The following is a 13,836-nucleotide window of genomic DNA, read 5'->3' as shown; positions in this document are numbered from 1 at the left end:
AAATGGATTATTGTCCTGGGGCTCAAAGACATTGTTCTGTAAATATAACTGACATAAGCTGGGGTGTTTCCCTGAATGTGTTCTATGCCTCATTTTTTCTGGCAGGAACGATTTCATTATGGCTAACTGTCCCACTAGGGTTATATCCATCATAACATCCTTCCTGTCCTCCACTACCCCTCCATCACCTTCCCAGTTATTCATTAAGCATAAATACTCAGGGCCACAGCTTCCCATATCACTCTAAAAAATGAATCTTCTTTGCTGGTCTTTGCCAATAGGCCTTGGGTGTAATGGAAAGACACAACTAAAAGATACAAAATAAGTTATCACACTCAGTAGACTCATATGCATATATGTTAAAATGTTAATGTGCAAACTTAATATCTATCATAGCACATCAGATGAATGGAGAAACAGAAACCACCAAGATCTTCCTCTCCTCCGTGGAGACAAAAATGGACTAAATTACTGTTTTCAGTGCTCCAGAAGCCAGTTAGAACATAACACCCCACCCCTACCCCGACAGGTACAGATGAAGAAAAGCCACATCAAAGAGACCAAGAAAATCTGTGACACTTGCCCAAAACAGTAGCTCACCGTCCCTGACATTCCATGGCCACACTGTGAGAAAAAAACTTATCTCACCTTAGGAAAGAAACAAATGAGTGACCTGTATGTTCAGTGATCTGGCTTCTTGGCTGCTGCCTCAGGAGTTTACTTCTATCGTGCATGACATGTAGACAGAGGGAATGACAGCACCCTCTGGATGTACTGTGCTGGCTCCTCAGACCAAAGGTGAGCATTTGTTCAACCAATGGAGAAACTACAGAGCTGATTCATATTTGAGTTAAATTCATGCTATCTTGAAATCTATGGAGTTGAATATTGTCATCCTCTAATAAAACACACAGGTAACAATGATACCGCTACTAAATAATACTGTGGAAGGTCCCACACAAAACGAAGCACATTATTATGGAATTGTAGAACCAGAATAAGACATAATTTAACTCAAAGAATTCCACATGAAAACAGATGAATGTTGGGGTGCTTGAGTGGCTCAGGTGGTTGAAGTCTAACTTTAGCTCACTTCATGATCTTGGGGTACTGGGATGGAGCCTAGTATGGGGATTCTGCTTATTGCTTGTCCTTGTTCTAATAGATAAAGTTTTCAGGGATGCCTGGATGGCTCAGTGGTGGAGCATCTTCCTTTGGCCAGGGCATGATCCTGGAATCCTGGGATCCAGTGCCACTTTGGGCTCCCTGCATGGAGCCTGCTTCTCCCTCTGCCTGTGTCTCTGCCTCTTTCTCTCTCATGAATAAATAAATAAAATCTTAAAAAAAGAAAAAGATAAAGTCTTCATAAAACAATGGATGAATTTTTAAAAAGAAACATTTTATATAAACTATGATTGTGTACCCATGAAAACAAAGCATTTAAAATTATTGGCATGTATTCATTGACAGTAAAATTATAAAGAATATATATTAAACTATTCCATGAAAAGTTCTAATAGAAAATTTTTATGAATAGGCACTTAAAAGACATTTAAAAATGTATTACGTTATTAATATATCCCTGCTGTTACACAGAATGCAAGGCTATAATCCATTCTTTAGAACCAAGCACCGATATGGCTCAGTCGGTTAAGCATCTGACTCGACTTTGGCTCAGGTCGTGATCTCAGGGTTGTGGGATGGAGCCCCATGAGGGACTCCATGCTCAATAGGTAATCTACTTGAGAATTTGTCCCTTTCCCTCTACCTCTCCCTCTGACTCTACCCCTCATCATGCTACAACTCATGAACTCTCCCTCTCTCTCAGTCTCTTAAATAAATAAAACTTTAAAAAGGAGAAAAATAAGAACCAAGCACCAAAAATAAATAAATAAATAGATAGATAGATGGAAATAGATAGATAGATGTATGGATAAATAAATAAATAAATCCTTCATTTCAAAACAAAGAAATACCATCATATTGTAAAATATGCTGGCAATTCTTTGTAAAAAATAACTATTTGGAATTAAATTCAGTTACATTCTGAGCAAAGTAGAAGAAAAGCCTAATGGTTAATTTTTCTGGATATAAAATTAAATTTATAAACAAACTTTTTTTAATATGGAAATATTACTAATTATCCATCTTACTTTTTATAAACAAATGTCCACATCACATCACAACTTTTTTTTTAAGACTTTATTTATTTATTCATGAGAGACACAGAGAGAGAGAGAGAGACAGAGACACAGACAAAGGGAGAAGCGGGCTCCATGCAGGGAGCCCGATGTGGGTCTTGATCCCGGGTCTCGAGGATCATGCCCTGGGCTGAAGGCAGCGCTAAACCGCTGGGTCACCAGCGTTGCCCCACATCACAACTTTTGATATAAGAAAATCAAAGATGAATGTCATGTATCACCTATGGCATTATATAAGGAATATTGGGAAACATACATTTACATTCTTTCAACACTGAAGAATGGAACATACAAACAAATGGAATGGAACATACATACAAATTTCTAATATTATTTAATACAAAAAAATTAAGTTTAAAGTGAAATAGAGGATTAGATTTTCTCATTTTAGGGAGGTCTTTTATTATCTAATGAAATTACTGATTCTCGGGACGCCTAGGTGGCTCAGGAGCTGAGCGTCTGCTTTCGTCTCAGGGCATGATCCTGGAGTCCTAGGATCGAGTCCCACATCAGGTTCCCCAAGAGGAGCCTGCCTCTCCTTCTGTCTATGTCTCTGCCTCTCTCTGTGTGTCTCTCATGAATAAATAAAATCTTTAAAACAAAAAAGAAATTACTGATTCTCAATTTTATACAATGAAGATGAAAGCCACAATAACACTGGAAAGCATAAACCAGAAAACATGTGATATCTGTCTCCAGTGTTCTGGATTTCTGCACCACAACCAAACCCCAATACACCTACAAGTACCCTGACACATTTGTCACGTGAAACAAAACAGAACTCACAAAGGGATTAGCATTGAGATCCTGAGAAACATGGAGATTTTCACAGAGCCCTCAAAGCCATGCAGAAGCTCTCAGATTATGGAGACCCTCCCACTCTGGAGGTAGTCTCCTGGCTCCACTGTGGAAGTGATGGAACATCACTGGAGCTAGAGGAGAACCCTCAAAGAATAGACAGAGCTTGATAACATTGCGTAGCAGGCGTCCCTCTTTGAAAGGGGAAAAATTCAACTATGCTCCTCAAACTAATTGCCATTCAAGGAGAGCTACTCGAACAAGAAGTTAAGGTCACTCCTCCTGCTTCACTTTGGATCTCATCTCTATCATCCACATCAATCACTCTCACCTACCTGGATGGAAGGGTACTGTCTCCTTTCTCTTCACATCCCAGAGCTGCTTCTCTTCCACCAAGAAAATGACGAAGTCTGGCTTCCACACAAGACCTGTTTATTAGAAAACACCAATAGGAATATTGCTAGAGATTTTAATTTTCGATCCACTAGAGGACATTGTAGATTTTGAGAAAATGACTTGCCAAATACATTTGACCAACAGCCCAATAGGAACACGCAAGAGGAGTTTCAAATTTTCATATCATGACCTCCACTTTCAAGTACTACCAATACAAAAATAAGGAGTTAAAATTGCAGTTTATGATGTGGACAATACCAATTCTTGCCACTCACTGTTTTGCTCCTTTTTTTTTTTTACTTCATGAGAGACATACAGAGAGAGAGAGGCACAGACACAGGCAGAGGGAGAAGCAGGCTCCATGCAGAGAGTCCGATGTGGGACTCAATCCCGGGTCTCCAGGATCACGCCCTGGGCAAAAGGCAGCGCTAAACCACTGAGCCACCCAGGCTGCCCCCACTCACTGTTTACAACTTACACTCATCTACGAAACCAATGATGTTCCCTTAAGAAAAGGGAAGGTAAAGCTGAACAGGCCAGATTATGAAAATTTTTCTCTACATCTACAAACCCCTACTTTATTTCCCTACTGCATGGATCCGAATTCTAGTCCTGCAAAGAGGAATCTTTTTTTTTTTTTTTTTAATTTACTATAGTCACACAGAGAGAGAGAGAGAGAGAGAGAGGCAGGGACACAGGCAGAGGGAGAAGCAGGCTCCATGCACTGGGAGCCCAACGTGGGATTTGATCCCGGGTCTCCAGGATCGCGCCCTGAGCCAAAGGCAGGCGCTAAACCGCTGCGCCACCCAGGGATCCCAAAGAGCAATCTTCTAAGAGTCAGTCTTTAAAGGAAGGTAAAAAATTCAGAGTGTGGTCTGGGAAACCTGGAAAGAGTCATCCTCACCCAAGAAGAGGAGGTGTCCGTAGTTCTCTAACATCACATCCCTGTACAGTTCCCGCTGAGTGTGGTTCAGGCATTCCCACTCCTCCTGAGAGAATTCTATGGCCACATCCCTGAATGTCAGCAGTCCCTGCAATAAATACCACAGTTATCAAGTGGCCACAGGCAGAGTTCAAAATGGTCCTGGAGAGGAAAGATGGAGTTAATGTCACCAGCTAAACGCCAAATCCTGACATTCCCTGATCACCTGCTTATATACTCTGATCTTTGTCCCACATTTTACTTAATCTCTTCCTTTCACCTTAGCTTTTACTCCAGAGCAAAGACCCCAAGGTCTAGACTCCTGTCAAAGAATGGAAACTATTCATCTAAAGGTAATGATGGCCCAAAGAATGAGCTTGGGCCAGCCCAGTTTGAGCTTAACCTTTGACTAATACCTATGTAGAAGGACCAAAGAGTAACCCACAGCACTTTTACCTCATTATACTATGAAAATCTCCACCAAAGGAGAAGCACAAACCTCATTTACATAACATACAAAGATTATATAAGTGTTGTTTGCAGGTACCTGTGCAACCCTATGCCCAGCTCCACATAAGATGATAAAGCCCCTCTTGCTGAATTTCCATCCTAACCCTAAATCAAAGGAAACCATTCCTCCTGGCTTTGAATCTCTGCTTGGGAAGTTATCCCCTATGATCTCCTTATTGGCTGCAAATCAAGTTTCGTTTGTGTCACAACCCCACCTGGTATAGTTCCTATCTAGGACTCTATTCCAGGACTTTAATAAACTCAAACATATTAATTAAGCGATTCTTGTTCTTTGTCTTTGTTTTTTTTTTTTTTTCCTGAAAATACAAAGTAAATAGAAGGGTAACTCTGTGACCTAAGTGTGCAGGAAAATAAAAATCTGTAAGATGAAGGTCTGCCTTAGAACCTCCAGTCCTAGAAATCATTCTCTACTACATGAGAGAGCATTCATTGTCCAGTGGAAACTGATGGGAGGAGCTAAGGGTCAAGCAAGAATTCTTGAGACATTTTTGTTGCAAAAACTTTTTATGGACAGAAAGACCTATACTGTCCTTGAGAGAAGCCATTGATTATATACATTTAAATTGGGGGGAGCAGAAATAAAGGAAGTTTCTATAGGGATTTGCACACATTAAAGATGACTTTCAGGATCCTAAAGGTCTGGCTATTGTCAAGGTGCTAGCTTTTTGCCTCTAGCAAAGCATTAACATTAAGGAAGTTGTGAATTTCTAACAGCTTGTTCTTATCAAGAGACTGCAAGTTGAATTTCAGTTTCTCTACATTTCTTTTACCTTTCTACTCCTTAAGGAAACTACTAGCAAGACGGTATCAGAAGAAAACGGTCTCCATTTTACTTAGGAGGATTTCTGCATATCACTCAGGAAGTAAATCCAACTAAGATCCTTATGAATATTAAAGGGGAAAGTAGAAACATTATAAGGGAGAAATCTGTCAGCACCAAATCAAGTCAAAGAAGGTAACATAAGCTCTAAGGAAACAAATTTATATCAGTGCTTAAGGCACACCAAAGGACCTATATTACTGGTATGTTCTTATGGCCACCAAACATTAGATCAGAATATAAATTGATTTATGAGAATATACTGCATTTATACAAACTTCAATCACATATAATATATTTTAAATAGAGGATCATTTCCAGAATCTAAAAAGCAAGACTCTCACTCCGCCCACCCTTGGTTCCCCCCACCGAAGAATTTTCCCAGATACTCTGAGCCTCATACCCATTATGTTTATTTATACATTTTCTCCCTCTTGGTCTACACAAAGGTCAAAAAGCATCAAGATGGGACTTAAATAAGAACTGCTTTTCTTGACTGATATTCCAACCAGACTCCATCAGCATTAGGAATGTTGGACTCAAAGACTTGCCCTGTGAATCTGTCACAAAGGGAATATTTTCAATACTTGCAGGACTTTAATTCAAAGGGACAACTGTGATGCGCTGTTGGAAGCCATGTTGAAGAGAAGGCAGAGAAGCTCTGGGATATAGGGAAGAAGGTTCTAAAGTCATTTTTGAAAAGGTTTTAAACATCAGGTGAAAACATAAGGCAGAAAAATCAAAACTAGAGGAACCAACATTTGCAATTTCTAAATTAATGGAATTCCAGGAGGAAAACATGAAAGCCTCTGACCTCAGATGCAAGGCTTACCTGAGAACTGGCCATTTCTTCTTCTTTCACTTTGTCCTCTAGATTTCTTTCTCAGAAGAGATTCATGGAGAAATCACAGCTGCATCAGGAGAAAATGCCTTTAAAGCCACCAACAGAGCCTCTGCACCTCTAAACTGCTCGCCAGAAAGCAGGACTTTGAAACGCAGAAAAGGCCCCAAAACTTCCTAATCCTTTGCCTCAGGGGCCTTTCAGAAACTGAGTTCCTACGAGGAGATCAATCACTGACTTTTCATTCTCTCCTTTCAGGGGGCTTCCCCTCCAACAGACTACAACAAATTCAGCTACTGCCTACGAAGGGTGTGCTGCCCGGACTTGACCCTCCAGAAATCACAGTAGGGGAGACCGGTTACCTCTCCTTGGCCAAAGCTTACTCTCAACTCTCATAAAATAACTTGGAAGCCCTCATGCTTAAACCTGACCTCACTTAGAATCACCCAGAGCGTTATTTAAAACAACACTGTCCGTTCCACCCACACCAATTGACAGAAACATAGAGGGAGGATACCAGCAAGGATCGCTCTTGAAACTCCACATAATTATCCGACTGGAAAGCAAGTGAGAGAAGTGATCTGGCAAAGGAGAGTAACTAAGGCTATGATTGTTATCCAGATTTAAATCCATGCCTTCTCCACTGATCAGAATTTCCGGCACTTTACACATTCTGCCTCTTTCTGCTACACAGAGGGACATACTCTTACAAATGGAGCGTTCCCATATAAATGAAAATGTCTCTCACAAAAGTAAACAAACTGGGTTTCAGAGCTTTTCCTTTGTCTGCTGTTTCTTTAAAATAACAGCAGAGGGGCGCCTGGGCGGCTCAGTAGGCTGAGCATGTGACTCTTGATTTCAGCTCAGGTCCTGATCTCAGTGTCATGAGGTCAGGGTCCACTGAGGAGGGAGCCTGCTTAAGATTCTGTTGCTCCACCTCTGCTCCTCTTCCCCCTTCCTGGCTCCTGCCCACAGGCTCCTGCTTTCCTTCTCTCTCTCCCCCTCAAAACAAATGAACCAAAACACCACCTCCCACACAAAAACATAAGAAAACCCAAACCTGGTCTAAAATAATCTTTAAAGAGATATATTTTTTGGTGACAAAATGTTCCCCACACCCCTGCTCCCGTCAGTAAGGAAATGTTGTGTTTTTTTTTAAAGATTTTATTTATTTATTAATGAGAGAGAGAGAGATAGAGAGAGAGGCAGAGACACAGGCAGAGGGAGAAGCAGGCTCCATGAAGGGAGCCTGACATGGGACTCTATCCTGGGACTCCAGGATCATGCCCTGGGCTGAAGGCGGTGCTAAACCACTGAGCCACCCGGGGTGCCCAGAAATGTTTATTTTCTTTTTTTTTTTTTTTTTTTTTAATTTATTTATGATAGGCACACAGTGAGAGAGAGAGGCAAAGACACAGGCAGAGGGAGAAGCAGGCTCCATGCACCGGGAGCCCGACGTGGGATTCGATCCCGGGTCTCCAGGATCGCGCCCTGGGCCAAAGGCAGGCGCTAAACCACTGCACCACCCAGTGATCCCCAGAAATGTTTATTTTCATAGTAACTGCAAAAATGGTTTTCCAAAGTGATTTTACTTCTTACTCTCTCATCAGCAACATATGAGAATTCTAATTCCTCATATTTACACTAAAATTTGGTTTTATTCTTTTTATTTTAGGAATTCTAGAAAATATTATTGAGTGGTTTCTCAATGTAAAAATGTGACATGGCTTACTTCAGCTATCCTGGTGACTGAAACTAAAACCTCTTAAGAGTATAAAGTCAAACAAAAATCAAATGGCTGCATTAAAACAACAGCAAGGCTTCATAGCTTAAACCAAGTATCCTTTTCCCTCTCTTCGCCAAACTTCCTCGCCCCCCTTCTTAGCCTTTGTTTTCTGTTTTCAGGAATCCAGTACCACTCTGAAAACCTGGTAAGCAAGGCTGGCAGCACAGACACCATTCCTGTTGCAACAGGCCAGATCCTATACATGCCTGCGAGACCCCTCAGCCCCAGTCACAGAGTGAGCTTCTACTTCTGGGGTCTTACCTTCCTGCATCCTCCTCCATCTGGCAAAGCTATATAAAGCTACTGTTCTTCATCTCCAACACTGTCTTCAGGTCATATTTTTGCCCTAAAGCACAGATGTCACTTTGTGACAACAGAATGAATGTGCCGGAGAGGAAAACATTTTCCTCATCTGTTCTCAATTCTTTGGCCAGTCTGATAATTACACAGATGTCAGACAGATTCACAAGACAAAAGATTTCCTAATTATGGGAAACCCAAACATATGAGGCTTAAGACAGGCAATTAATGGGCAGCCCCGGTGCGGTGGCGGTTTAGTGCCGCCTGCAGCCCGGGGTGTGATCCTGGAGACCCGAGACTGAGCCCCACATCGGGCTCCGTGCATGGAGCCTGCTTCTCCCTCTGCCTGTATCTCTGCCTCTCTCTGTGTCTCTCATGCATAAATAACTAAAATCTTAAAAAAAAAAAAAAAAAAGGCAATTAATACATATATGCATGCCACTGTCTCTTAAGAAGAAGAGTGTAAGGATTTAGAATTTCAAAAATGGGGGATCCCTGTGTGGCGCAGCGGTTTGGCGCCTGCCTTTGGCCCAGGGCGTGATCCTGGAGACCCAGGATCGAATCCCACATCGGGCTCCCGGTGCATGGAGCCTGCTTCTCCCTCTGCCTATGTCTCTACCTCCCTCTCTCTCTGTGACTATCATAAATAAATTAAAAAAAAAAAATTAAAAAAAAAAAAGAATTTCAAAAATGGGGAAGCATATTCTCAGGAAAAAGGAAAGAGCAAATGTTTGTCAAGAAATAGGTTGCCACACCAGACAGGTAACTCTTTATCATATAAAAAGTTAATCTCTGGGGATCCCTGGGTGGCACAGCGGTTTGGTGCCTGCCTTTGGCCCAGGGCACGATCCTGGAGACCCGGGATCGAATCCCACGTCGGGCTCCCGGTGCATGGAGCCTGCTTCTCCCTCTGTCTGTGTCTCTGCCTCTCTCTCTCTCTCCTCTGTGACTATCATGAATAAATAAATAAAATCTTTAAAAAAAAAAAAAAAAAAAAGTTAATCTCTGAGGCTCCGGGGTGGCACAGTTATGCATCTGCCTTCAGGTCAGGTCATGATTCCACGGTCCTGGGATGGAACCTCTCCCCAGGCTTGTTCACATGCACATTCTCTCTCACTCTCAGTCATATAACTAAATAAATGGGATGCCTGGGTGGCTCAGTAGTTGAGCACCTGCCTTTGACCCAAGGCGTGATCCTGGGATCCAGTCCCACATAGGGCTGCTTCTCTCTCTGCCTGTGGCTCTGCCTCTCTCTCTCTGTCTCTCATGAATAAATAAATAAAATCTTAAAAAAAAAAAAAAGAAATAAAAGCTTTAAAAAAATTAATCTCTGATACTAGCTTTATTACTGATAGACTTCTCCCATCTAATTAATTCTTGGTATATAACCAACCTCACAAAACAAGGAAATCCTTCCATTTGCTGCAACAGAATAATTATAGAGGATCTTGTTCACATAGAAGTTACATAGAACTGCCCCTCTAACCAATTTAGTAGTTTTTAAATTCTGGATGAACCTCTAGGCTGTGTAATTGATAAACCACACCTCTTTCTATATCTATTGAACATGCATTGTTTCCTAGAAAGAATAGGGACAGAAGCCTTTTGCATCACCTCTCCCTGAGACACCCATACACAATCTCCAAGCAGGTCCATAACATCTGTAGCTGGCACCACAGAGTCTACAGGCAATCAAGAAGTGTTACGGATTATAGGGCTCCTCTTTTACTGATGACTGGCCTCAAATTCCTTTAAAAATCTTCGGGCCAGGCTGAATCCTTGGAGCTGGTTTCTGGACAAGACTCCACCTTCTTTGCCAGTGGCCGGCTTCCTGAGTAAAGCTCTTCTTCCTTTCCAATCAAAACTTATGTCTTGAGTATTGGCTTTTCGAGCCACTGGAAGCCAAAAATGGAGTTTTCAGTATCAAAACTATTGTGGGGGAATCCCTGGGTGGCGCAGCGGTTTGGCGCCTGCCTTTGGCCCAGGGCGCGATCCTGGAGACCGGGGATCGAATCCCACATCGGGCTCCCCGGTGCATGGAGCCTGCTTCTCCCTCTGCCTATGTCTCTGCCTCTCTCTCTCTGTGACTATCATAAATAAATAAAAAAAACTTAAAAAAAAAAAAACTATTGTGGGATTGTTGAGCACATCCAGCAGGAAAGGGTTCTTGAGATGTTTAAGGTGCAACTAAGTTTATTCAAATAGCAGGGGGATAGGATGCTCAGGTAGAAAGAGTTGCACTTTGGCTGTATGAAGCTGGTCCTTATATGCTTAGAGTTCAAGGAGGGGACATGTATTAGATCATAAATGTTTCTTCAAATTTCTACTTGAAAAACTACTTTTGCAAAATTTCTCTGGTCCTTTTCACTCAGTTCAATATTATGGGTGAGATGTACAGGCAGTCATGAGACCCTTTAAGAATGTGCCAACCAGTATGTATGTATTTGATCAGTATCAAAACTCTGCAGCCTATAGGTCAGCTCTCTGGGCTAAAGGTGAACATTTTTCTGTTTCATCCCTCATCATTTTACCTCTGACCAATTATTGGTTCTTAAATGTTTAGGGTTGTTGAAAGGTGAAGGGCTTCCATTGTGCAACTTCTTCAAGGTGATATTGTTGTAGAGGTGTCCCCACCCATGCAATGAAATTGGGCCCTCTCTATCCCTACCTATAACTATTTCACAAGGCCACTGTTGTAAAGTCCAGAGGTGGGGGTGAATTTATTTTGAGAGTCAGTATGATTGCTTGGCTGGGTAAAGGAGTCAGGAGCTGCTTGCATATATCTCAACAACAGGAGAGAACAAAGAAAAAGGAGAACACATTAGAATATTATTATAATGAAAATTCAGAAGAGCAATGAGAAGACCACCTAGCATGACCATACTCCACTCTCCATGAGGAATTTAATCAATTCCTAAGTGACAATGTAGAGAGAAAGAGAGAAATCAAGAAACAGATTCTTAATGAGAGAACAAACCAATAGTCACCAGAGTGAAGGTGGGTGAGGTGAAGGGTTAAATAGGTCTTGTGAATAAAGGACTGCAAGTCTTGTGATGACCACCAGGTAATGTATTAATTTTTTAACCACTGTATTATACACCTGAAACTAATATAATCCTTTATCTTAACTAACTAGAATTAAAATCTTTTTGAAAAAAAAGATTTCATTTATTCATGAGAAACAGAGAGAGAAGCAGAGACATAGGCAGAGGGAGAAGCAGGCTCCCCATGTGGAGCCCATGTGGGACTCAATCCTTGGACCCGCAGATCAAGACCTGAGCCAAAAGTAGATGCTCAACCACTGAGCCACCCAGGTGCCCCTGGAATTAAAATCTTAAAGGGTCAAAATCAAAGACAAACTCGTGACAATCCATTAAAATACTGATGCATCTATATAATAGCAATATATAGAAGTAAAGAATATTATCTGATGTGGTTGAAATGAAGAAACATTCACAGATATCAGCAGAGGAGAGCTAACACTCTCATAAAAAAGCATATGACCAGGCAGCCTGGGTGGCTCAGCGGTTTAGTGCCGCCTTTGACCCAGGGCGTGATCCTGGAGACCCCAGACCCAGTCCCATGTCAGGCTCCCTACGTTGAGCCTGCTTCTCCATCTGCCTGTGTCTCTGCCTCTCTCTCTCTCTGTCTCTCATGAATAAATAAATAAAACCTTAAACACACACACACACATACACATTTCTATATATATATATATATAAAGCATACGACGACCACATATTGACATTTCTTAATTATTGCTTCAGCCTATGTATTGAAATCATGACTCCTAAGGGGTCAATATATCAGAACAAGAATGCTTCTTGAGGGCCTGGGTGGCTCTGCAGTTAAGCATTTGCCGTTGGCCCAGGGCGTGATCTTGGAGACCTGGGATTAAGTCCCTGCATGGAGCCCGCTTATCCCTCTGCCTACGTCTCTGCCTCTCTCTCTCTGTGTCTCATGAATAAATAAATAAAATTTTAAAAAAAGAACGCTTCTTCAGTGCTTGTAATCTGTATTTTCAAGAAGGAACATACAGGGATTGAAAATGCATAATTTTATCTATGCGTGATCATAATATGTTTTTTTTTAAGATTTTATTTATTTATTCACAGACACAGAGAGAGAGAGGCAGAGACACAGGCAGAGGGAGAAGCAGGCTCCATGCAGGGAACCCGATGTAGGACTCGATCCTGGGTCTCCAGGATCACACCCCAGGCTGCAGGTGGCGCCAAACCGCTGCGCCACCAGGGCTGCCCCATAATATGTTTTAATGATAGAACATATTGGTTTTTAATGTGTTAATACTGATGTGTACAGGAATAATGTATTATCCCGCCACCAACATTAACCTACCTTACCTTAAGAATGTGGACAACAGGTGGTATTTACCATGCATTTGATAATGGTGATGTAATATCACCAATAATCCCTTTTCTCAGTGGTCTCTGAGAATATATTTAAAAGTGTATTAAGGGATCCCTGGGTGGCGCAGTGGTTTGGTGCCTGCCTTTGGCCCAGGGCACGATCCTGGAGACCCGGGATCGAATCCCACGTCAGGCTCCCTGCATGGAGCCTGCTTCTCCCTCTGCCTGTGTCTCTGCCTCTCTCTCTCTCTCAGTCTGTGACTATGATGAATAAATAAATAAAAATTAAAAAAAATAATAAATTAAAAGTGTATTAAATACATTTAATACACCATTAAGTATATCAAATAATGTGTGATTATATTTCCCACAGTTTATCTATTGTATCATTTTCTTCTCCTTTTAACTGCTGAGACATCCACATGGATATATAACATATTATATCGGGGACCGTTGGCAGGTTAGGTAAACTCCTTCCTGATGGTGTGCTGCCTGCTATCCATTTTGTCAGTTGGTTTGCAGGGGACATGAACTGACACAATACCTTCTCACTAGTGCATTCCCTAAACAACACCCTGCAGAGTCACAAGTTAATATAATTTCTGACGTGACACCTCAACCACTGCCCTTGTGAACAACCATCTCCCCTGGCAACCTATGCATCCTCTTGTATACCCTGTAGAGAAGATCCCCACAGAGATTACCTAAATATGTTTTTGTCTCAGTGGCTCCATCTGGACTGACCCAGGAACTCAAAGACACTCTCTGCCCATAGATCCAAATAGAAGATTGAGCCCCCTGTCATGATGGACAGCTTCCTTTGACGTGGAAATGAACTCAATATCTACATGTGGCAGTACTCGGTGTATAACAG

General features: G+C 41.7%; 1 protein-coding gene and 1 pseudogene across 1 annotated transcript in view; both read right to left on the bottom strand.

The window, feature by feature from the left end:
* The window catches only part of LOC140607896 (uncharacterized), a 130,854-nt gene extending 126,508 nt beyond the window's left edge, over window positions 1–4,346 (bottom strand). The window contains 2 exon segments of the mRNA XM_072782560.1: window positions 3,335–3,427; window positions 4,300–4,346. The gene's annotated coding sequence lies outside the window, so the exon portion shown is untranslated.
* Window positions 1–6,579, bottom strand: part of LOC140600329 (uncharacterized) — a 28,597-nt pseudogene extending 22,018 nt beyond the window's left edge.
* Window positions 6,580–13,836: the final 7,257 nt, after the last annotated feature.

The sequence above is a fragment of the Canis lupus genome, chromosome 1 (assembly GCF_048164855.1).
Source record: "Canis lupus baileyi chromosome 1, mCanLup2.hap1, whole genome shotgun sequence".
Lineage (NCBI taxonomy): Eukaryota > Metazoa > Chordata > Mammalia > Carnivora > Canidae > Canis > Canis lupus.
Note: the sequence above shows the minus strand (reverse complement) of the source record. Positions and strands in the feature narration are given on the sequence as shown.